The sequence below is a fragment of the Gorilla gorilla genome, chromosome 7 (assembly GCF_029281585.2).
Source record: "Gorilla gorilla gorilla isolate KB3781 chromosome 7, NHGRI_mGorGor1-v2.1_pri, whole genome shotgun sequence".
Lineage (NCBI taxonomy): Eukaryota > Metazoa > Chordata > Mammalia > Primates > Hominidae > Gorilla > Gorilla gorilla.
This window is the reverse complement of record NC_073231.2, coordinates 108,545,428-108,568,817: the sequence shown is the minus strand read 5'-3', so window position 1 is coordinate 108,568,817 and position 23,390 is coordinate 108,545,428.

The following is a 23,390-nucleotide window of genomic DNA, read 5'->3' as shown; positions in this document are numbered from 1 at the left end:
TGAGTCCAGGTGGGAGGTGGTTGTGGCTCGGGTGAGGGCTGGGGTCAGATTCTGGGGATATTTTGAAGGTGGAGCTAATGGGATTTGCTGTTGATCCTTCCAGGGGAGACAGCTGTGTAGCCGGCAGTGTTGTGCACATGCGTGCAGCCGGCAGCATTTATCAATGAGGCAAACACCGTGCAGTGGCCTTGGAGCCACACACACCTGGAGCCACACACACCTGGGTCTGGATCTCCACGCATCCTAGTTGCTCATCTCCAGCAGGCTACGTCTAACTCTCCCAGCCTCCATTTCTTGTAAACTGGGGATAACAATTTTTATGTTATGAGATTACTGCGAAAATTAAGTGAGATAATGTAAAAGAAGGTCTGGCACAAAGTTAATTATGATGAGTTTAAATAATGTGGTTTCCTGTGAGTCCTAGATATAGAGCAGAGATCAGTGGGGGGAGGGGCGAATGAGCGAAGGGTCCCTGCAGGGGAGGCTGGGATCCTGCAGGAGGCACTTGCCAGAGCTGGGGGCAGTCAAGGCGACCCAGGAGGGCAGTGGTGGGGAGACGGTGAGAGTCCAGGGCCCACTTGCCTTCCCAAGTGAGGATGGGGAATTCCAAAGCCCAGGAAGATGGGGGTGGGGCGACCTTTAGAGAAAAGACAGTCAGAAGGGAATTCCTTGGATAAAGGCGGAGATGTGGAAAATGGGAACGCCACCAAAATCTAGAGAGGATGAGGTCATCCCAGCTGAAGCCAATCAAAACTCTCCCTGGAGCAGGCAAAAAAATAAATAAATAAATGGAAGGGTTTTAGTAGGCCAGAAACTGGAGATTTCTAGCAGCTGCCAAGAAAGGAAGCGAGCCCTGGGCCCAGAGCCCATAAGCCCTGGGAGGCCCCACCCTGGCTAGAAAAAGAGACTGGTGGGTGCTGGGGCGCAGCCCAGAAGACAAAAGGGGAGGGGAAGCCATCTGAGTTGTCTGGGGGTGGTGATGGGGCGCGCTCCTGGAAAAGCCATTAGATCCTCGTCGGAGGCGGCCAGCAGAGCTCTGTGTCCGACTGCTCTGTAGGCGTTTTTCCTTAAGAAAGACAAGAAACAAGATTAGTATTCCTTCAATCAGAACTGTTCTCATTTATACTTAGGATGCTTTCCCAATAAACCAGGGTCTAGCCAGGAGTTTAAACCGAGGGTCTGCCCTTCTTACCTAACTAGAGAGAGTGCTGGGATTGAATAAATGTGGGTTCAAATCCTGCTTGATTGTGGGCAGGGGGCTTGACCCCGGAGTGCTGTGACATGGAGATCACACTTGATTGTGGGCAGGGGGCTTGACCCCAGAGTGCTGTGACATGGGGATCACACTTGATTGTGGGCAGGGGGTTTGACCCCTGAATGCTGTGACATGGAGATCACACTTGATTGTGGGCAAGGGGCTTGACCCCTGAATGCTGTGACATGGAGATCGCACTTGATTGTGGGCAGGGGGCTTGACCCCAGAGTGCTGTGACATGGGGATCACACTTGATTGTGGGCAGGGGGTTTGACCCCTGAATGCTGTGACATGGAGATCGCACTTGATTGTGGGCAAGGGGCTTGACCCCTGAATGCTGTGACATGAAGATCGCACTTGATTGTGGGCAGGGGGCTTGACCTCGGAGTGCTGTGACATGGAGATCACACTCACTCGCATGTGTTTGGGGGTGGCTGGCTTCTCCCCTCCAACCCCAGGGTGTTAGAGAATTGAAGGAGAGATAACGACCGTGAGAGTGGACACTTGGGCACACAGACCATTCTTTCTCGTGTCAGGAAAGTCACAGGCGCTGGCTTCCAGAGGTAGGAGTGGAGGGTCTGGAATAGTGCCCCGGTCCCAGGGCAGGGGTGTGACCCTTCTTCAGTGTCCTGCAGTTCAGACTCCCTCCCCCTGTGGTTCCACCATCTGTTCCCACTTCTCCAAGGCCCCAAATAAATGGCATAGAGCCCTCAGGAGGGGAGGCATCCTTTTCCCAGACTCCCAGACCCCATGTGGTCCAGAGTGCTGACGTCGGCCAGAAGCAGCCTCGGCGGAGCTTTTCTGGTAACTTCTTCCTAGAAGCATCCACCTCCGGGAAGGACAACAGCGGGACTGGGGCCAAGTCCAGCAGCTGCTCCACGCCTGCCTGGCCTGGGAGGTTTCCTGTGTGTCTACTCAGCCTGTCCAGATCCAGGGCAGTCGGGGCAGGCGATGGCTGGCTTGCCACTCCCCTCCCCTCCTTGTCACCACCCTCTCCAGGAAGCCAAACCACTTTAACCGCTGACCCCCAGCACCATGGATGCCCTGAGCCTGCTTCTCCAGGCAAGAAGGGAATGGGAGTGCCTCCCCTCCCCGCCCCACTCACCTGCTCTAACAGTGCTTCCTCTATGTATCACAGGCTTCAAAGCCATCTGAGTCTTGTTTCTAAGTAATTTAGCAGAGGACAGAAGCTCCCTCCCCTGGTCCCCTCTCAGAGATTTTGAGGCCAACGTGTCATAGAATTTTAGAGTAGACACAGGGATCTCCCAACCCAGCCTAGCACCTCTTAATGAGTGGTTTTGGGGGCCAGGAACTGTGCTCAGTGCTTCACAGGCATTAATTCCAACAACTGCATGGGGAGACAGTATTATTTAGCTTTATTTTCCAGATGTGACATGGACATAAGCAACTCACCTAAAGTCACACAGCTACTAGGTGCAGAGACTGTGCAGGAAGTCAGGTCTTGTGACTTCAGAACTCACCTCTTGGCCACCATGTTCCACTTCTCAAAGCACATTCCATGGGTCATTCATTCCTCAAGGTCTGTAGCAATGAAACAGACCTGTGGTCAAGCATGCTCGGGAAGAACTCTGTCTTCAGTCTCACCCTTGAAGAGTCTTGGCGCATACTGACAGTTTAAAAACTCTGCGAAGTCCTGCAGTGAGTCAATGTTTCATTTTCTTTAACCCAGTGTTTCCTAACTTGTGTTTCCTGAACTTATTTTCACTTGGACCCCCTGCCCCCAATCCATCCTTTTAAAATAATATACTGTGAATATCCCAGAATGTGCTTTGGGAAACACCACGCAAGATTGCATTACTGTCTTGTTCGGCTGGTGTCTGACACATATTAGAACTAGATAAACATCGGTTCCATAAAACTAACAACATCGTCTGCATTTTAGGTGATCCTAACCCATTCCCCAGTGTTCCTTTTCTTAAGGAGTTCCTTAGTGGTGGAAGATACCCCAGATCCTGCAGGTAACCCAACCCTGATGTCACCTCCCCACTGGAGTGAGTCTTCTTTTCTTTGCTGGTCACATGGGAAGAAAATTCCACCTAAGCACTTCCTCAGGGCACCCCTATTTCAGACTCCCAGAGGTTTCTATTTCAAGGACAAAGGGAAGTTTCCAAGACAATTCCGTTCAGTATGGCAGCAGGAATATGGGTGTGGAAGAGGCTGTGAAAACCTCCGTACCTGTTCGCCTTCTCCCAACCTGCCAAGCCTTCCCAGCAGGACAGCGCCAGACCCCTGAGCATCCTTCACCTCTGCCAGCACTCACCCCTACTTTTACCTTTCTTGGAGCCCTGCCCTATCATCCCTTCACTGTCCTCCTTTGATTTTGTATAACCCATCTAGCAGCCCCTCTTACTCCCGACCTCCCAGCGTGACTTGAACTCCATGCTAGATTGGATTCAGAGCTCCTCCACCCTGGCCTCCACCTCAGGGTCATCATGGGGACTGTGAGCACAGAGCAGAGCCAGGCCCCCGGAGACTCAGGTTCCACTGTTGTGGAGTGGGGCTCAGCCCTCCTGTGCTTTCAAATGCAACTTGGGTTGAGAAGCACTGATGCTCTCCATCACCCACTGCCCTGGTTCCCAGCTGTGCAGGCTCCAGCAGGCCTCTCCTCCCCACTCCTGGCTCCTGAGCACCACTGGAGAAGTCCTCGCACCTCACAGGACCAGCACCACTGTGAATGCAGTCTTCCCTCTCAGCACCACCGTGGCTGCCAGCGCGTGTACCACACTTGGTCTCATCGCCTCTGCCACTCACTGCTCTGGGCCTTCCTTTCTCTCCCCGCACTCCCTTCCTACCCGGGCCTAATGCTTGGCACCTAGTCTCCTACTTCTTGAAAAAAAAAAAAAAAAACATCAAGGCCACTGGGATCACATGATCTCCATCAAATTCCTGCTCCCTGCTGATTCTCCTCCCCCGACCCTCCCCCAACCCCTACTGCTTTCCTGTTAAATTTAGAAGCAGGCCAAAATCCAGGCCAAATCCCCCCAGCCGATGGAGTCAGGCTGCCAGGGTTCAAATCCCATTTCTATCACTTTCTGGCTATGTGATCTTGGGCAGATCTCTCTGGTTTTTTTGTTTGTTTTTGTTTTTCTGAGACAGAATTTTGCCCTTGTCACCCAGGCTGGAGTGCAATGGTGAGATCTTGGCTCACTGCAACCTCCGCCTCCCGGATTCAAGCGATTCTCCTGCCTCAGCCTCCCAAGTAGCTGGGATTACAGGTGCCTGCCACCATGCCCAGCTGATTTTTGTATTTTTAGTAGAGACGGAGTTTCACCATGTTGGCCAGGCTGGTCTCGAACTCCTGATCTCAGGTGACCCACCCGCCTCGGCCTCCCAAAGTGCTGGGATTACAGGCATGAGCCACTGTGCCCAGCCAGATCTCTGTTTCTCTGTTTCCTCATCAGTGAAATGGGATAATGCTTGCCTTTATCACATGGAGCTGATGGAAGGATTAAATGGAGTAAGCCATGTGGAGAGTTTGGCATAAACCTGAAACACAGCAAATGCCAACAAGGTTTGTTACTGCTGTGCCTGGTTCTGTCATGATGAAACCTCTCCTCATGTGGAATGTGCTTCTGGCACATTCCTCCAGCCAATAAAAACACACAGTCCCTCCTGTCCTCATAACCTCTTGAATCTACGATCCCAATTTCTCTTGTTCCTTCTCCTCCAAACTTCTCAAAAGTGTCTTTTATCTGAGAGCTCCTTTCTTTATCTCCCTGTCTCTCCTCAGTTCACTGAGATCTGGCTTCCGGCCCTGCCATAGTTCAGCTTTGTCAGGGTCACCAAGGTCCTTGCCAAGATCAAGAGGTGGACGTGGACCCTTCTCTGTTCCTGGCTTTCTGCCTGCTGCCTTTGTTGATCTTTTCCTCCTTTTTGAAATGGCGATGGCTTGGCTTCAGTGTTCCGCATCATTTGCCTGGCTTTCCTTGTGCTCCCCCCACCTTTCCTTCTCTGTCTCCTGACAGGGCTTCCCCAGGACTGCCACTGCTTCCCTGAGGTTGTCCTTAGCTCACGGGTCTCCACTGCCCTCACTCTTTTTCAGGTGGTCTTAGCAGGTCTCATGGTTTCCACTTGAGGATTGATACCTGTTATGGACTGAACTGCACCCCTCCCAAATTCATATGTTGAAGCTCTAACCCCCAATGTGATTGTATTTGGAGACAGGGCCTTTAAGGAGGTAATTAAGGTTAAATGAGGTCACAAGATAGGGCCTTAATCCAATAAGTCTGGTATTCTTATAAGAAGACAAAGAGACACCAGAGATCTGTCTCTCTCTGTGTGCACACAGAGAAATGGTCATGTGAGGACACAGAGAGAATGAGGCTGTCTGCAAGCCAGGAAGAAAGGCCTCACCAGAATCAAACTTGATGGCATTTTGATCTTGGACTTCTGGTCTATGGAACTGTGAGAAAATAAATTTATGTTGTTTAAGCCACTCAGTGTGTGGTATCCTGTTATGGCAGCTCATGCTCATGAATACACTACCCAAGTATATTAGTTAGCTTTTGCTGTATTATAAAAACCATTCTAAAATTTAGTGGCTGAAAAGAACAACAATTTGGTCAGCCACTATGGCTCACCATCTGTAATCCCAACACCGAGAGACGGAGGCAGGAGGATCACTTGAGCCCAGGAGTTCAAGACCAGCCTAGGAATCATGGAGAGATCCCATCTCTACAAAAAATGAAAAAATTATCTGGGTATGGTGGTGCACACTTGCAGTCCCAGCTACTCAAGAGGCTGAGGTAGGAGGATCACTCAAGCCTGGGAGGTCGAGGCTGTAGTGAGCCATGATTATGCCACTGCACTCCAGCCTGGACAACAGAGCAAGATCCCATTTCAAAAAAAAAAAGGAAGGAAGGAAGACAGAAAGAAAGAAAGAAAAGAAAGAGAGAGATAGAGAGAAAGAGAGATAGAAAGCAAGCAAGCAAGCAAGAAAAAAAGAAAGAAGGGCAGGCAGAAAGAAAGAAAGAAAGAAAGAAAGAAAGAAAATAACAACCATTTATTTATTTAATTTTTTTTTTTAAGAGATGAAGTCTCACTTTGTCACCAAGGCTGGATTGAAGTTGCAGGATCACTACCACCTTGAATTCCTGAGTTTGAGCTATCCTCCCACCTCTGCATCCCCAAGCAGCTGAGACTACAGGCATGTGCCATCATGCTAGCTAATTTTTAAATTTTTGTGTAGAGATAAGGTCTTGCCATCTTGTTCAGGCTAGTCTTGAACTTCTAGGCTCAACAATTCTCCCACCTCTGCCTCCTCAAGCAGCTGAGACTATAGGCATGTGCTATCATGCTAGCTAATTTTTAAATTTTTGTGTAGAGATAAGGTCTTGCTATCTTGTTCAGGCTGGTCTTGAACTTCTAGGCTCAAGCAATTCTCCCGTCTCAGCCTCCCAAAGTGTTGGGATTACAGGTGTGAGCCACTGTGCCTGATCCAACCATTTATTTAGCTCACCTTTGTGCAGATTAGCAATTTGGGCTAGGCTCAGCTGGGTGGTTCTTCTGGCCTTGGCCAGGCTTACTTATGTGTCTGTGGTCAGCTGCTAGGTTGTCTGGACACTGATACTGGTTGGTCATAGTGGCCTCAGCTGGGATGGCTCACTTCTGCTTCCTATAGTCTCTCATTCTCCCAAGGGCAGGTTGGGGCTTGTTTTCATGGCTGGGGAGGAAGGTTCTAAAACATCAAGCAGAATGGGGATTTAAAAAGAAAAGCCTCAAACTAAAGGCAGAGACCTAGTCCTTTCCATTCACATCTGGGATTCTGGTAGTTGACTTGTCAATATTAAGACACCTTGGACAATGAACTAGGAATATATAATAATAATTAAATAAGTAAACTCTGAGAAGGCACCTACTGTTTTAAGGCATAGTGGACAGGACTTGATGGATATAGAAGGAAGAATAAGGGAAATAGGCCTCCTTCTGGGTATCTGGTTTGGTAGACCAGGTGGAGAGTGGAAATGATTTGCTGAGCAAATTATTTGCTCAAGCCTGGGCTCCCCAAGCTTGACCAGATTTGGGTACCCTTCCAAGTCACTTCCCCAGGCATAGGGTCTTATATGCTTGATACTGTTCAAGGAACTTTGCACACACAGAACACTGAGGTGCTTAAGAGGATGCCACTGGAGCCAGACTTCCTGAATTTGAACTCTGATTCCGCCACTAACACAGAGAATGTCAGTGCATTCTGCATCTCAGGGTTGCTCACCTGTAAAAGAGGAAGAATAATGGCCCTTACTCCAGTGGGTTGTTGTGAAGATTAAACGAAATAATACATGAAAGCCACATAGAAGTGCTTGGCTCAGAAAGTGCCCTATAAATATCTGCTATTGTCATTATTGTCTCATTAATTCTCACAACCCACCCATAAGGTAGGCACTTCTATCTCCATTTTCCAGTTGAGGAAACTGAGGCTTGGAAGGGTTAAATAATTACTATGCTTGGCTAGTAGGTGGATAAGCTGGACTTTGGACCCTGGCAATCATAACTCCAGAACCTATCATCTTACCTGACACTTCCTCCATATTCCCTCATTTGCCATTCTCCAAAAGGAAGAGAGCACAGTTGGGGTTGAAAAGAATGAGTCTGGTTTTAGGAGTAGATTTGAACTTGCCTCTAGGACATCCGAGTAGAGACTTCTGGGCAGCAGTTGCACTTGTTCTTGGAGTATAGAAATCAAGACATTGTACTCATAGTATAGGCAGGGAGTCCTCAGCAGACAGAGGGAGATTTAATCTATGGATGGATAAGATCACTCAGGGAGGCCAGGCACCATGGCTCATGCCTGTAATCTCAGTACTTTGGGAGGCCGAGGTGGGCAGATTGCTTGAGGTCAGGAGTTCGAGACCAGCCTGACCAACATGGAGAAACCCCATCTCTACTAAAAATACAGAATTAGCTGGGCGTGGCGGCGCATGCCTGTAATCCCAGCTACTCGGGAGGCTGAGACAGGAGAATTGCTTGAACCTGGGAGGTGGAGGTCGTGGTGAGCTGAGATCACGCCATTGCACTCCAGCCTGGGCAACAAGAGCAAAACTCCGTCTCAAAAAAAAAGATCACTCAGGGAGATGGTGTAGCATGAGAGCAGGGGAGAGCCCAGGACATTTTTAAGGAGTGGACAGTGGATGGAGGAAGGAAGAAAGGGATCCCGTGAAGGAGTATGAGGAGGCTGAGCAGCCCAGGGAAGGGAAAGCAGGTTTTGCAGGGAGGGTGACCACACGTCTGAGTGTGCCTGGGAGTCTTGGCTTATGACAGTGAGCCTGGCATAATTATTCATTAGTGCCCCCTTTCACTTTAAACAGTGACCCAGTTTGGGAGATTAATCATATATTCCCTACTTAGAGGGTCAAGGAGGGGAAAGCTTCAGGGAGGAGGAAATATAAGCATAAAATCCCACTGAGAAAACAAGCAAGGTAAGAATGGAAACTGGTCCATTAGAATTAGATTTGGCAAACCGATGACCTTGAAGAGAGAAGTTTCGGTAGAAAAAGGTGGAAGACAGATTGGATCAAGCTGAAGTCTGACTAAGAGATAAGTAGAGATAACAAATGTTCATAAATCTTTTCAGAAGCCAGGCTGGGAGAAAAGAGGCAAGTGGACAGCTGCAGGGAAAGAAAGCCACTTCCCAGATGCCACCCAATGTGGAAGGGATTTTTGAGCATGTCCAGACCTGACAGGGAGGAAGCTACTGTATAGAGAAATTGACAGGCATTAAGCAGGGAATACTGACAGCTGAAAGTTCCTGGAGAGCCAGAAAGTACAGCCCAATTAGATGGAGAAGAGCTTTGAAGAAATAAAGTTGGAAATTTAAGAAATGTTGGGAAAAATCATCCCAAGAAGATCAGTTTCTGGTCATGGAGGTGGCATCATCTTACAAATAGTTCCACCCAGGCCGGGACAGAACTTGGTCAACAATGCCTGGTCTTCCTCGTTTACCTCAGTGAGACTACTTACCCCTGAAAAACGCACATACCTACGTATGCATGATTTCCACACACTTGTAGGAGATTCACAACTCCCTGAAGTCCAGAGAGCAGTCTCAAGCACAGTGAGGAAGCCCTGCCCTTTGGAGCACTTTTTTGCTCCTTGAGTGTCCCCACCCCAAAATCCATTCTCTCCAGCTCCTCAAGCTGATTGGTAACTCTTACAGTAGCCATTAAGGTGGCCCCGTCTTCGTTAAAAAAATTTTTTTAATCTTATTTTTTTAAGCCATCTCCTACCAAAAAGACCCTTCTTCATTTTAAAAGACTTTCATAACTTGCTACAAATTCCACATTTGCAGATTACATTTTACCAATTGCATTCAAAATCAGCTTCTTCCAGATCCTTCAAGGGAGAGTTGAATACGATTAATTTGGTTTCTTAGTCCCATTAGTGTGATTTCTCAAAGGTTCTTCCTGGGGTGGGGTGGGGTCCTGCTGGGGGTTTCCAGGAACCCCACAAGCTCCTGCTTGGGGTCTGGGCTCCCCAAGCTTGACCAGAAATGGACTCCCTTTCAAGCCACTGGCCTGGGCATAGGGCCTTACACACTTGGGGCTCCGAGCTGCTTGATGAGGGCCTGTTTTTAGGATGCTCCTTTCACCTCCCAGCTGTGTAGAGATTATCTGGTAAGAATTCTTTTCACTCTTTTTTTTTTTTTTTTTTTTTTTTTTTTTTTTTGAGACAGAGTCTTCCTCTGTCACCCAGGCTGAAGTGCAGTGGCACGATCTCAGCTCATTGCAACCTCCGCCTCCCTAGTTTGAGCCATTCTCCTGCTTCAGCCTCCTGAATTGCTGAAACTACAGGTGCCTGCCACCATGCCTGGCTAATTTTTGTGTTTTTATTAGAGATGGGATTTTGCCACGTTGGCCAGTCTCTTCTTGAACTCCTGGGCTCAAGCGATCCACCCACCTCAGGCTCCCAAAGTGCTGGGATTACAGGCGTGAGCCGCTGCAACCGGCCTCTCTTCACTTCTTACACTTTATCACTTAATGCATATTAATGAGATAGAACATGGCCTTCATTTATTTATTCAACAAATGTTTGTCAAGCCCAGGTACAGGGCCGGATACTGGAAAGGGAGAGGGGCTGACGCCTGCTCCCTGAGCTCAAGGCGTCTCTCAGAGGCAAAGCCCATCAGCAAAACAGATGGCAAAAAAAAAAAAAAACCCTCACCTAAGTAATTCTGAGGAGTTGATGACATTTAGAAGCATTATCATTGGAATCTCCACGGAATTTTGGATTAAGACAGTGAAAAGCCTTTACAGCCTCCAAACAGTAGCTTCATTTCTGTAGCAATGGAGGCCTGTGTGAAGGCAGTGTGAGCGGGGGAGGAGGGGTCTTCTGAGGCCTGTTCCACAGATGAGGAATCACAGACAGAGACAGAGGCTGAGAGCCACCTTGAAGGCCAGCTCAGATCCTCTGCCTTCCAAACTGGAGGATGAAAAATCCAAGAGGAGATAGGAGAGTACAGGGAGAGAAAAAATAGCCTGGAGAAGAGTTGGAGAAATGGGGAAATAGTAGATGAAGTGACGTGGGTGGAATAGGCACCAGGCAGAGATGGAGCAGAATATTTGAATGAATGAAGACAGCCAGAGTGCCACTGACAAGATGAGAGAGAGTTCCCAGCTCTCGTAATTCTCAGTGCATGGGTGCCATGGCCCACAGGCAGATTCGAGGCCCTTGCCTGAAGGGCAGCCCCTGACAGCCCCGCCAAGATCCCATCCTGACTCCTTTCCTTGTCATCCCCCCACTTTCAGCACGTGTTTCAGTGAATCCTCCCACTCACCCAGGACTCATAGCCCTGACCTCTCTCTGATCTGCATTCCCAGGGGACACCTCCACCAGGGCTCCCAGCCACCTTCTTCATTTATTCAAACATGTTCTTTCAACACCTATTACGTACTAGTAACTGCTGTGCCAGTCCCAGAGAGGACAACCAACAGCAAATGACATGGTCCCTGCCCTAGTGGGGTGGGAGACAACTAAAATAACTCGATCACAGTAAGGTATGAGGATGTCTTCCACTCTATGCCTGGGATAATAACACCATCATCAATCGCAGTAGACCCAGCCAGAGTCCTGGGTCCCCTTGACCCCTCCTCTCCTATGTGACCACATGTCCAGGTGCTAAGAGTGCCTTGGATGTGTCCCCCTGCTTCTTTCTCCATGACCTCTGCCTGGACTCCTGGTCTGCACTCCCAAGCCCTCCTCCACATTACTGCCTGAGTTTCCCTCTAAAATGCAAACATAATCATGGTATTCTCAAGATTAAGAACTTCCCCAGGTCAGGCACAGTGGCTCACATCTGTAACCCTAGCACTTTGGGAGGCTGAGGTAGGCAGATTGCTTGAGCCCAGGAGTTTGAGACCAGCCTGGGCAACATGGTGAAACCCCATCTCTAGTGAAAATACAAAAATTAGCCAGGTGTGGTGGTGTGCACCTGTGATCCCAGCTACTCGAGAGACTGAGGCAGAAGAATTGCTTGAGCCCAGGAGGTGGAGGTTGCAGTAAGCCGAGATGACCATCACAGCTCACTGCACCCTGGACCTTCTAGGCTCAAGCAATCTTCCTGCCTCAGCCTTCTGAGTAGCTGGAACCATAGGCATACACCATCATGCCTGGCTAATTTTTTAATTTTTTGTAGAGATGGGGTTTCACTGTGTTGCCCAAGCTCGTCCCAAACTCCTGGGCCCAAGCTATCCAGCAAAAGTGCTGGGATTACAGGCTTGTGCCACCACACCTGGCCTGACCTATTTTACTAAAGAAGTTGAAGCCACACAGTGACTTGATCCAGCTTCCTCCTCAAAACAGACTCTCCCAGCTCCCTTGTATTTCTTCTTCCTGTCTATGTGGACTCAGAGATTTATCCTCCCCTTGTACTCTCTTTTGTTTTGTTTGTGTCTGTTTGCTTGTTTTGAGACAGTCTCACTCTGTTGCCCAGGCTGGAGTACAGTGGCATGATCATAGCTCACTGCAGCCTTGATCTCCTGGGCTCAAGTGATCCTCCCACCTTAGCCTCCTGAGTATCTGGGACCATAGGTGTGCACCACAATGCCCGGCTAATTTTTAAAATTTTGTAGAGATGGGGCTCTCACCATGTTGCCCAGGCTGGTCTCGAATTCCTGGGCTCAAGCGATCCTCCTGCCTCAGCCTCCCAAAGTGCTGGGGTTATAGCCGTGAGCCACTGTGCCTGGCCCCCCATGTACTCTCAATGCTGTCTATTTCCTTGCTCCATTCATCTCCTTATTCATTTCTTTCTCTTTCCTCACATGTCATTCCTACTTATCTTAGTTTGGGTTCCTCTAGGAGCAGACTCTGAGCCAAGGCCTTTATTGGGAGATAGGTGTAAGGGACAGAATGGTGTGCAGGGGGAGAGTGGGAAGGGAGTGATACAGGGAAGGAAAAGTCACTGAGAACAGGTACAGTTAGATGCCAGGCACTATGGTGAGCTCCTGGAGCTGAATCCTGCAGAGCAAACTGGAAAACAACACCAAGCACATTCCCAGAAGTGTTCCCATGAAGGGTGAGGAGCCAGGGTATTCCTCTGTATTAGTCCGTGTTCCCCAGAGAAACAGACCAAAAGGAGATATGAGAGAGAGAGGGAATTGTTAGAGGAATTGGCTTATGTGATTATAGGGGCTGAGAAGTCCCACCATCTGCCATTTGCAAGCTGGAGAGCCAGGGGAGCTAGAGACATAATTCAGTCTGAGTCCAAAGGCCTGAGAATCAAGACTGCCAACATCTGAGGGCAGGAGAAGATGGAGGTTCCAGCTTCAGAAGAGTGAGCTAATTTGCCCTTCCTCTGCCTATTTGTTCTATTGGGGGCCCCAATGGATTGGATGGTGCCTGCCCACACTGGTGAGGGCGGAGCTTCTTCACCCAGTCTGCAGATTCAAATGTTAATCTCTTCCACAACCCCCTCACAGACACACCCAGAAATCATGTTTCACCAGCTATCTGGGCACCCCTTAGTCCAATCAAGTTGACATATATAATTAATCATTACATCCTCCTCCTCCACACCCTCCAGGCATCAGAGAAGGGCTGCAGGGGACGGCGGGGGGGGGGGGGGGGGGGGGGCGGGGTGTTAATTCCCAGCCACTCCCAGTCCTCCAGCTGCTTGCCAAAGTGGCTTCCATACCCTTAAACCAGTAGTTCTCGACTGGGGGTGATTTTGCTGTCCAGGGGACACTTGGCAATGTCTGGAGACATTTTTGTTGTCATAACTCAGTGTGTGTGGAGGCTGCTACTAGCATCTAGTGGGTAGAAGCCGGGGATGCTGCTAAACATCTTACAATGCATAAGACAGACTCCACCCCCACCTTTGGCCCAAGAATTATCTTTTTTTCCCCCTTATCTTACTGCTCCATTCCAGTTGTAACCAAGAATTATCCTGTCCCAAATGTCAATAAAGCCAAGGTTGAGAAACCCCACCTTCAACAACATTGCAGGTGCTGGCAGCTGGCAGTCACTGACATGCCAGAAACCATAAGGGGATCCGGGACAGCAAGGACAGCATCCGCTAGGGTGCTCAAGATTCTGGCCTAAAACCAGCGATAAAATTCTCTCCACCTCGCTACCCCTCGAGCCCTCTCTTTCCTTCTACTCTCACATGGCTAAAGAGCCCCCAACCCTCTGCCTCCATGTCTTAGCCACTCAATCCTAGCCACTGCAATCTGGCCTCCCTCATTGTGCCTCTGAACCCCACCCTTCCCCTGCCAAGATCACTAGTGAAGTCATCACTGCTAAATTGAATAAACACTTCTCAGAACCTGTTTTGCTTCACCACTAGTCTTTGAAACTCACCTTGCTGGCTTTGGGACACCCCACGGCGATCGCTCCGGTAAGTGAAGACTAGCCACTGGCACCAGGGCCAGGGGAACTGGCAAGCATTTGGCAACTGTGGAACCTGAGCCCATGTAAATGCAGGGAATTAAGGCAGCCTCCATAAGTCAGAAGCTGACAAGCAATTCTAGAAAACATGTCCTGGAGGCAAAGCCAGGAGGCATTCCAGGGGCAAGCAGCAGCCTGGTGATGCCCCCAGGAGTGTGAGGTGTGCTACACCAGAGCTGAACCTGCCCAGTGCTACAGGCGTCTGGGACCTGACCAACAGGAGAGCTGCCCAGCTGAGGAAGTAGAACTGGTGCTGGTTCCAGAGTGTTCATGATGTGCTAGACACCGGTGCTGCAGAGATGAGCCTCACGGAGTGACAGTTGAGTAGCGAAAGCATTGAAGAAGGCAAGTGATGCGATTGTGTGAATGGGTAATGACAAAAGCATGTGGCACTAGGGCGGCAGAGGGAAGTCAAATAAAGCTTCCTGGAGTCGGTGACATAGGGACTGGGTTTTTTGGTTTTTATTATTTTTTTTTAAGACAGAGACTCGCTCTGTCGACCAGGCTGGAGAGCAGTGACGTGAGCTCAGCTCACTACAACCTCTGCCTCCTGGGTTCAAGTGATTCTCCTGTATCAGCCTCCTGAGTAGCTGGGACTACAGATGTGCACCACCACGCCCATTTAATTTTTTTGTATTCTGTTTTTTTTTTTCTTTTTTGTTGAGACAGAGTCTCGCTCTGTCACCCAGGCAGGAGTGCAGTGGTACGCTCATGGCTCACTGCAATCTCTGCCTCCCAGATTGAAGCGATTCTCGTGCCTCAGCCTCCCGAGCAGCTGAGATTACAGATGTGCGCCACCATGCTTGGCTAATTTTTTGTATTTTTAGTAGAGATGGGGTTTTACCATGTTGGCCAGGCTGGTCTTGAACTCCTGGCCTCAAGCAATCCACCCACCTCAGCCTCCCAAAGTGCTGGGATTACAGGCGTGAACTACCGTGCCTGGCAATTTTTTTTGTATTTTTAGTAGAGACGGGGTTTCACCATGTTGGCCAGGCTGGTCTCGAACTCCTGACCTCAGGTGATCCACCCTCTTCAGCGTCCCAAACTGCTGGGATTATAGGCGTAAGCCACTGTGTGCAGCCAGGAACTGGGTTTTGAATGAAGAAACAGACCCCAAGCTGAAAGAAGAGCAAGCCATCAGAAGAGAGGACACCACGTGCAAAGACTCAGCGCAAGGGCCATGGGAGAGTCCTTAGGTGTGACCAGAGGGATAGCTTGAGGAAGCGTCTGGGGTGGGCTGGGTAGCACCACAGGGGCAGGTCACCGAGGGCCTGGGATGCCCAGGCAAGGAGCCAGGAAGAGCTTGTGGAAACTGGTCATGATTTTTAAGCCCAGTGTGATCAGATGTGACCGGAGACAGGTAAAAGGTAGCTTTGTCTGAACAGGCGAAGAAAATAAAGGCAGTCATGAAAGCATCAATCGTTTCTTCAGTAGATTTGTATTAAATGCTTACTCTGTGCTAGTCTGATTTAGACACTAGCAATACAGAGGTGGTAAACTAGATGAGGCTCTCTGCCCTCATGGAGCTTGTTGTGTGTGTGTGTGTGTGTGTGTGTGAATAAGATGAGAACAAATCTACAAAAAAATAAACAGGAAGATACCAGATGTTATGAAGGACTAGGGGAAGAACAAACAGAGTGACACGGTGGAGTCACCGGGGCTTCTGGAGGGCCAGTAGGGAGGGAAGCCCTCTTGTAGGCAGTGGTAGCTGAGCGGAGAACTCTGAAGAGAGTGAGCCCACTCGTGAGGCTTGAGGGACAGAACCTTCCAGAGAGGACGAAGAGTTCATGCAAAGGCCCTGGAAGGAGCTTGAGGAGGAGAAAGAAAGCCATGGAAGGTTGCCGTGGAAATCAAAGAGGGTGCTCTTGAGAGCAATTAGGAGTTCATTGACAGCCTTCGGTGACTGACTGGATATGAGGTGGAGGGACTTCCCATGTCCACTTCGGGAATGTGGGTGCCCCCACCCAGACAAGAGACAGCAGGATGAGCCCATCTGGGTAGAAGGGAATGGACTACGCAGTGGGCTGAACAGCGGTTTGTCCAGTTGGATAGGAGAAGACAAGTCCAAGACCTAACCTTCAGAAACTTGTGAATGTGACATTATGTGGGAAAAGGGTCTTTGCAGATCTAATTAGCTTAAGGACCTTGAGATGAGGTCATCTTGGATTTAGGGTGGGCCCTAAATCCAATGACAGGTGTTCTTATGAGAGAAAGGCAGAGAGGGAGACTGGAGACACAGAGACACACAGGGGAGCCGACTGTGTGAAGATGGAGGCAGAGATGGGAGTTGTGCTGCCACAAGCCAAGGACAACTGCAATACCAGAGGCTGGGAAAGGCAAGGAGACATTCACCCCAAGAGCCTTCGGAGGCAGTGCAGCCCTGTTGACATCTTGATTTCAGCCTTAGGAGAATAAATTACTGTTGTTTTAAGTCACCAACTTTGTGTTGATTTGTTACGGCAGCCACAGGATGCTAAAACAGACCACTCCATGATGAGTCTAGAGAGCCAGAAAAAGGAGTTAACTAGGCAAGTGGATGCATAGAAGTCCTCTTGGGGGAGCAGCCAGGGCAGGAGACAAAGTTCAGAAGCCATTTGAGCTTGCAGGTGGCCGTCTAAACCAGGGTCATTTTTGAGGGAGTACGATGCTAGTCAGAAAACCACCCTAGAAGCTCTCTCTCAGAAGCACAAAACAGAAAGCTTTCCAGATTCCTCTTTTAACAGATTTCACTCACTCATAGAACCAAACACCCACACTATCTAATCAATAAGATACAATGTTCATATCAGAGAATATGCTTATTTACATTTTAATGCCTCCTGATAAATTATATCTTGTCAGATTCTTTTCTTTTCTTTCTTTCTTTTTTTTTTTTTTTCAGGCAGTCTTGCTCTGTTCCCCAGGCTAGAGTACAGTGGTATGATCTCGGCTGACTACAACCTCTGCCTCCTGGGTTCAAGTGATTCTCCTGTCTCAGCCTCCCAGATAGCTGGGATTTACAGACACACGCCACCACACCTGGCTAATTTTTGTATTTTTAGTAGAAACGGGGTTTCACCATGTTGGCCAGGCTGGTCTCGAACTCCTGACCTTAGGTGATCCACCAATCTTGGCCTCCCAAAGTGCTGGGATTATAGGCGTGAGCCACCAGGCCTGGCCTCCCCTTCTCTTTTGAAGATTATTTTCTTAAGTCAGTAGTGATTGCACCTCCTTGCAATTCCGGCCTTATGTAAGGCCAGCCCATTTTATGTCCAGCACAACTGATAACTCGTAAAGAGAAAGGCTGGAGGAGAGGAAGTGCCAGAAACGATCTTTATTAGTTGACGGCATTGTGCATTGTAAGTTTCTCCTGATGCCTCAGAGTGGGCTGAGGAAATGCTTCTGTTGCTCAGGCTGTATTTGCACCTCCTCTTTACAACTACTTTCAAAATGTGTCCACTCACAGATAGTGTGAGAGTGCCACCCACTCTTTGCACCTGGCCTGCCCTTAACATTTGCAGGACCCAGGGCAAGAGTACAAGTGGAGACTCATGTTTCCTATGCCTAAGTGTTTACAAAGTATTAAACCACAACATGTTAAGTAGAATATATTTTATCTACCTACCTTGACAATGACTTCCCAATGCTCTGGAAGGCCAGGATCAACCTCAGAACTCTCAGGCTTCTTGGAATTAGGCACCAGAATGTAGAATGCAGCCAACTGGGATGGAAGGAAGAGAGGAAGATTTATTTTTCCTGTTTACCCTCGAGCTATTTGAGATTTAAAAAATCAATAGTGTTGTAGTGGAAGGTGTTGAGTTCCTGTCTACCACCTCTTCCCCACCCCTCCTTCCTTCTTTCAGATATCCATCAACCTCTGCATAGCCCACCACCTACTAGGGGGAAGCTGATTCTTATGCACCGACTTGGCTGTCAGAGGGAGTGTGGGTCCTGATTAGTTAAGCCATTCTCTGCATGTATGTTATCACTGTGCACCCTGACTGGGGCATAAGACCCAAGCTGACCCAATCAAGCGTCTTCTCTTTCCTCATAGATGTGGACAAGATAATGCCAACTGTCTCTGGTAGCCATCTTGCAACCACAAAGGGCCCTAGTGGGGATGGTGGTGGGGGGGCAGACAAAGCTCTTACTGAGGATGGCAGAGCTGAGAGACAAGAAGAATTTGGGCCTTGATGCTGTCACAGGGTTCATTAAGAAGCCTACCCTGTGTCTGCATGGCCAGTTCACTCATTCCTTCATTCTACAAGTATTTATTGAATACCTACTATGTGCCAGGCCCTGTTTTACATGCTGGAATATAGCAGTAAATATAAACAGACAAAAATCCCCATCCTGTGGAACTTATGTTTTTGTGTGGAAAGAAAAAAGTGACAGACCATAAACATAACTAAAATAAGCAAGAATAATATGTCAGAAAGTTATACATGCTATGGAAAAATAAAAGCAGTTTGCTAGAATGGATTATCAAATACTAAATTCCTGTATGTATTGAGCATTCTTTTCAGTAATAAATCAAAACATCCCTTTTGGAAGTTGATAGTCCTTTAATTTGCAATGTATAAGAATGCTTAATTTTGCACTGGTGCTAGGCTTCTACTCAGAAGCCTGTAATCCCAGCACTTTGGGCGGCCAAGGCGGGCGGATCACAAGGTCAGGAGTTTGAGACCAGCCTGACCAACATGGTGAAACCCTGTCTCTACTAAAAAAATACAAAAATTAGCTGGGTGTGGTGGCGCACACCTGTAATCCCAGCTACTCGGGAGCCTGAGGCAGGAGAATTGCTTAAACTGGGGAAGCGGAGGTTGCAGTGAGCTGAGATTGCGCCACTGCCCTCCAGCCTGGGCGACAGAGACTCCATCTCAAAAAAAAAAAAAAAAAAAAAAAAAAATTATGATGGAAATGGGAGGATTCCTAGGGATTGTGACTTAAAAAGGCATTTGTCTTTGGACAAGTGTGACAATCAAATTAATGAATCTTATGAACTGCCTACTAGTGTTGCAAAGGTATCAGATCCAAACAAAATAACAAAACAGCACACACACATACATACACACGCAGTGGTAGTCTTTGAAATCTGGATAACCAATGAGCTGGTGGTGAAAGTGAAACTATGCCATCGCATGACACACATTTTAGAGATGCTCCTAAATTCTGGGATAAATTTGTCCAACTTCAGGCGTCAGTTTGAAATGTACACAGAATTCCACATAAAAGCTATCAAAATAATTTAATGTTAGGACAAGAACACAGTGCATTAGGAGATAAAAATGCAAAATCTGTGGAAGCCAAATGTATATGATCATATTTAATTGTAAGGCCTGTAACTGCTAAGTTTATTGACAAATTGTCAGTCCTGATGCCAATGAAATGTGGTGAGGGATGATCAGAGCAAAGTAAGCTAAATGATTGACAGGGCATCTCTGTTTTGTAACGTACTTCATCACTGAATTACACAAATTGAATTTATTTACTTTGCTGTTGATATAAAGCACAATGAAGTGAAATGAGTCACTGCAAACTAGCAAATCTGGTGATACTATGAATTCTTGCATTCTTTTACTGTTGTCCGCCATGAGCCGGGTAAAGTCAATGAAGATATTTTACACTGCCAACCTTTGCAACTTGCACAGACAACTCGCTAATCACTCATGACATAGACTAGAAGTGAAGATTTGGAATACGCATGGATGGACTGAGGCTCTGGATGGTAAATGTCTCCACAGTCAAGCTGTTACACCAGAGCTGTGTCCCCTCAATGCCACTGCATGCAGGGAAACTGTCACCCACCAGAATAGGTATGAAGATTTCAGACAAGTACTAAAGCCCATAAAATTGACAGTCATGTCACAAGCAGGCAACTAAATACCTGACCTTTTTTCTTGGCTGTGTGAGGAGATGGGCAATGTCTACAAAGGACTGCTGCTTCAAATAGAAGCTCAATGCCTTTTGACTAGAAAAGCTTTCATTCATTTAGTTCAGTTATAACAGAACTTCCTTTTTTCTTTTTCTTTTTCTTTTTTTTGAGACGGAGTCTTGCTCTGTCGCCCAGGCTGGAGTGCAGTGGTGTGATCTTGGCTCACTGCAACCTCCGCCTCCCGGGTTCAAGCGATTCTCCTGCCTCAGCCTCTGGAGTAGCTGGGGCTGCAGGCACATGCCACCACACCCAGTTAATTTTTTGTATTTTTAGCAGAGACGGGGTTTCACTGTGTTAGCCAGGACAGTCTCGATCTCCTGACCTCGTGATCCGCCTGCCTTGGCCTCCCAAAGCGCTGGGATTACAGGCGTGAGCCCCTGTGCCTGGCCTACTTCCTTTTTCTTAGAAAACTTTCCCTTTGTGAGGCCAGGTGCAGTGGCTCATGTCTGTAATTGCAGCACTTTGGGAGGCCGAGGTGGGCAGATCAACTGAGGTCAGGAGTTCAAGACCAGCTGGGCCAACATGGTGAAACCCCGTCTCTACTAAAAATACAAAAATTAGCCGGGTGTGGAGCACGTGCCTGCAGTCCCAGCTACCTGGGAGGCTGAGGCAGGAGAATCGCTTGAACTCAGTAGGTGGAGGTTGCAGTGAGCCAAAATCATGCCACTGCACTCCAGCCTGGGCAACAGAGCGAGACTCTGTCTCCAAAAAAAAAAAAAAAAAAAAAAAGAGAGAGAAAACTTTTCCTTTGTGAGGTATTATGACTGAATGGGTCTGGCTTTGTAAATTAATCTACTTGCTCATCTAAACCCCTAGCTATACGGTTATGAGAAAGTGCAGGAGTACTCCCCACTCAAGACTAAGGGACCAAAAAGTGGGGCAAATCTGGTGCCACAGACTTTGAGTCAAGATTTTTTTTTCCATTGCCTGAAAGGCTTGGCTATTAACTCATCTGAAGATGTGTTGAAAACGACACTTAAGGCTGGGCGCAGTGGCTCACACCTGTAATCCCAGCATTTTGGGAGGCCAAGGTGGGCATATCACCTGAGGTTAGGAGTTCGAGACCAGCCTGGCCAACATGGTGAAACCCCATCTCTACTAAAAATACAAAAATTAGCTGGGCATGGTGGCACGCGCCTGTAATCCCAGCTACCCGGGAGGCTGAAGCAGGAGAATCACTTGTACCCAGGAGGTGGAGGTTGCGTTGAGCCTAGATCACGCCACTGTACTCCAGCCTGGGGGACAAGAGCGAGACTTCATCTCAAAAAAAAAAAAAAAAAGAAAGAAAGCAAAGGAAAAGGCACTTAAAGGCTTAATAAAAAGGCTTCTATAAGTATTTTCCTTAAACTGGCAGTGGTTAAATATACAAGGAAACCTTTATTCCACCACTTTAGGACATCACCAAATAACTCTAGACCTTCAGAACAGATTCTGAAGATACCTGCAGATGGTTTCTTGAAACACTTTTTTTGTTTCTTTTCTGTTTTGTTTTTGAATACAGTAATTTATATTAGTTTATTCCACTTATATCATTTTAAATGGGAATTATTTCTCAGCAACTGAACCTATCAAAGAAGATGGTTAAACCTAGTAGCAGTCAACATTTATTAACACTTTCTTTGTGCATATATTGTGTTGGAAACACACATATTAACTCATTTAACCATCAATAACACTTTGATGCAGATATTACCTGCTAAATAAATAAATGTTAGTATTTCATTTTATAGATGATAAAACTTAGACACAAAAGGTTAAGCAACTTGCCCAAGTTGCACAGTTAGGAAAGCCAGGATTAAAATCCAGATAATTCTGGCATCCAAGTCCAAGCTTTTAACTATTATGCTATATATTTTAAATACATAAATGTATGTAGGTATATGTGTGTGTATTTAAAATAAGTGCTACCTTAATACTGCTGCAAAAAATCACCACAAACTTAGTGGCTTAAAACAATACCACTTTAGGCACATATACACCATGGAATACTATGCAGCCATAAAAAAGGGTGAGTTCATGTCCTTTGCAGGGACATGGATGAAGCTAGAAACCATCATTCTCAGCAAACTATCACAAGGACAGAAAATCAAACACTGAATGTTCTCACTCATAGGTGGGAACTGAACAATGAGAACATCACACACAGGGGCCTATTGGGGGGTGGGGGGCTGGCGGGGTGGGGGTAGCATTAGGAGAAATACCTAACGTAAATGACAAGTTGATGGGTGCAGCAAACCAACATGGCACATGTATACCTATGTAACAAACCTGCATGTTGTGCACATGTATCCCAGAACTTAAAGTATAATAACTTAAAAAAAAAACCAGCCCTCTCCCTCTCCCCCTCCCCCTCCCCCTCCCCACGGTCTCCCTTTCCCTCTCTTTCCACGGTCTCCCTCTGATGCCGAGACGAAGCTGGACTGTACTGCTGCCATCTCGGCTCACTGCAACCTCCCTGCCTGATTCTCCTGCTCAGCCTGCCGAGTGCCTGCGATTGCAGGCGTGCGCCACCACGCCTGACTGGTTTTCGTATTTTTTGGTGGAGACGGGGTTTCGCTGTGTTGGCCGGGCTGGTCTCCAGCTCCTGACCGCGAGTGATCCGCCAGCCTCGGCCTCCCGAGGTGCCGGGATTGCAGACGGAGTCTCGTTCACTCAGTGCTCAATGGTGCCCAGGCTGGAGTGCAGTGGCGTGATCTTGGCTCGCTACAACCTCCACCTCCCAGCCGCCTGCCTTGGCATCCCAAAGTGCCGAGATTGCAGCCTCTGTCCGGCCGCCACCTCGTCTGGGAAGTGAGGAGCGTCTCTGCCTGGCCGCCCATCGTCTGGGATGTGAGGAGCCCCTCTGCCTGGCTGCCCAGTCTGGGAAGTGAGGAGCGTCTCTGCCCGGCCGCCATCCCATCTGGGAAGTGACGAGCGCCTCTTCCCGGCCGCCATCCCATCTAGGAAGTGAGGAGCGTCTCTGCCCGGCCCCCCATCGTCTGAGATGTGGGGAGCGCCTCTGCCCCGCCGCCCCGTCTGGGATGTGAGCGCCTCTGCCCTGCCGCAACCCCGTCTGGGAGGTGAGGAGCGTCTCTGCCCTGCCGCCCCGTCTGAGAAGTGAGGAGCCCCTCCGCCCGGCAGCCACCCCGTCTGGGAAGTGAGGAGTGTCTCCGCCTGGCAGCCACCCCGTCCGGGAGGGAGGTGGGGGTCAGCCCCCGCCCGGCCAGCCGCCCCGTCCGGGAGGGAGGTGGGGGGTCAGCCCCCCGCCCGGCCAGCCGCCCCGTCCGGGAGGTGAGGGGCGCCTCTGCCCGGCCGCCCCTACTGGGAAGTGGGGAGCCCTTCTGC